Source organism: Cynocephalus volans, chromosome 18, assembly GCF_027409185.1.
Source record: "Cynocephalus volans isolate mCynVol1 chromosome 18, mCynVol1.pri, whole genome shotgun sequence".
Lineage (NCBI taxonomy): Eukaryota > Metazoa > Chordata > Mammalia > Dermoptera > Cynocephalidae > Cynocephalus > Cynocephalus volans.
In genome coordinates this window covers 19,639,703-19,642,202 of record NC_084477.1, presented here as the reverse complement: position 1 = coordinate 19,642,202, position 2,500 = coordinate 19,639,703, and positions in this window count along the sequence as shown.

Genomic DNA, 2,500 nt, shown 5'->3' with positions numbered 1-2,500 from the left:
TTTTCAAGGCGTCTTCCATGCCCTACCCTCAACACTGCTCCCATAGGCCTCTAGCATAGACCGTCCAGACCCGAATTCCTGCAAGTCAGATTCCCGTGTATTTTTCCATAAGGGTAGAGTAGCTTCTAAATGTTATGGCCAACGCCCGACGGGTAAAAGAAATTTGCCCACGAGAACCGGGTGATAGGAAAAGGAAAAGAGTCTATTTCTGTCAGCCAGGCCTGCGCAGGCCAATTGAGAAGCGCAGCCCCGAGTTGAAACCTCTCGCAGCATTTAATTTTAGGGAGGTGGGAATTTTCGCGCCTGACACAATCTAGCCAATGCAAGCAAGCCAGCGGTACATAAGCTAATTTTGCGTTTAGCCCTGTAGCCCCTCCCCACCCTGGATTCCCCATAGGGACTTTCCAGGCTAAAATGGCAGAGCCCCCTAAAAGGGCGTTGGCCATGCTACTCGGTTTATTCCCCCATTTATTTTAGCAAGCGATTTGTAGAGAAGCAGAATGCATATGTTAAGGTCAGTAGGGGTTGGGGCGTCCCTTAACATAAATGGGCAACCTTATGTGTAGGGAGGGAACGTCGTGGGGCTGGGGGAACGGCAGCGAGAGCGGGCAATGGCCGCCGCCTGGGGCGAATGCTTCCTCTCTGAAAACTTTATTTCTTCTGCTACAGGGCGTGGCTCCTCAGGCACCGGCCTCCGTTCCGCCTCATCTACTCAACCCTCGGCCGGCGATCGTACCTTTTCGGGTCACGTCCGGTCTGGCCGTTAACACCAGCGATGGGATATTTTCGAGTCACGGCTAGTTCTACTGACAGTACATCAGGGGGTAAGGGGGAGTCTGGCTAATGCGACCTGACGGGATTCTTGATGATAGCCGGCCAGGGTGATCAGATATGGGAAAACCTCATGGGCCATCCAGGAGCATGATCAGTAAGGTAGTGTCGGGTGGAAGTGGATGTCTCGGCACGCTGATTTAGCAGGGTTCTCTGCTCGATCGGGATCTCACAAGGTCTTCCGCAACACGTTCCGGGCGTGACCGGCACCCTCATACACATACTCCACACAAAACGGCCACTGGCCTCTCCCTTACGAGAAACCTCATGGTTTCTGAGGAATAGAAGCTCCTCCACGCCAGCACCAAACCCCTCCCCGCTTCTACGTCGGCTTTCCCGGCAGTCTATTGAAGCCTTCCCACCTCCAGCCCCGGTGCTGTCCTCCATTTTGAGCGCAGCCCAGCAGATTGTTTTCCTTCCATAAAGCGTGGTCGGTACCCGGCATTTCGGCTCACTTTCTCGCAGTCCCCAGATGGGCCTAACCCGGGTCAAGGTTCAGGAGTCTGAGTCAAGTTGTGCCCAGCCAAGAATCTCTGTCGGTTGTTCACCCTGTTCCATTCCATTCCGTTCCGTTCCGCTCCATTCTGTCCTGTCCTGTCCTGTCGTGTCCTGTCCTGTCCTGTGCTGTCCTGCCGTGTCCTGTCCTGTCCTTTCCTGTCCTGTCCTGTCCTGCCATGCCGTGTTCCGTTCCAGGGCATGGCGTGGCGTGGCAGGTGTGTTTTGGCTTGGTGGGGGTTTTCCTGGGGGCGGGGCGTGGTGGGGTGTTGAGCGGCACGCCCGGCTGGCCGGTACGGGGATCCGGAACCATGACGTCGGGGTTATGATGAGGCTGTGCTCTATCTAACCAACCGGGTCACCGGCCAGCCCCGTGCACCATCTGTCACCATCCACAGCACCGATGCGGACAGAAACACGACTGAGCCCAGAAGGCATCCCACTCAGAGAAAGACGCGTGGCAGTCGTCACAGCATCTGAGGTCTCACGCCGCACGATGACCGCATTTCTATGAAACGATCCGTGGTCGTCAGATCCCAGGGAAGGGAAACTGGCGGGTGGCTGCCGGGCGACCCCGCCCACCAGCCGTAGCGGCAGAACATCGGTCGCCACGGTCGTTCGCGTTCTCGTTCACCCCCCCGTACCGGTAAAGAGACAGAACCCTGCGCGTTGGCTTTCGGTTTCGGTCTCGCCTCTGGCGGTTTGCTTTCCACTGTCAGTCTGCAGTCTCAAAGGAGAGACAGGAGGTCAGGAAGGCCCGGCAACGAGCAGCAGGAACCCTTCCTCCCGCCGAATTACTCACGCTTCCCCAGAACGGAGCTCAGGTGTTTCCAGCCATCCCGGTGTGTGGGTGTCTCCATCCCCGCATCTGTGAAATCCACCCATCCATCCGCACACTCGACGTTTATCTCGTGTCGTCTCAATCGACCCCATCACCGTGACTCACGGAACCCCCGAATCCAATACCACCCGCCCGATCAACACAGGTTCCAGACGCACGTGTTCGCCTTTCCCTTTTATGGACATCTGTCAGCTTAATTTGACATCTGTACACATCCCATCCGAGAGAAACCGCCCTCCGTTCCCACCCAGAAAGAAACACGCAGCAAGCCAAGGTGTACACAGAGGGGGAGAGAGGGGCCCCCGGCGACCCTCATCCCCGACCAGGAGAGGA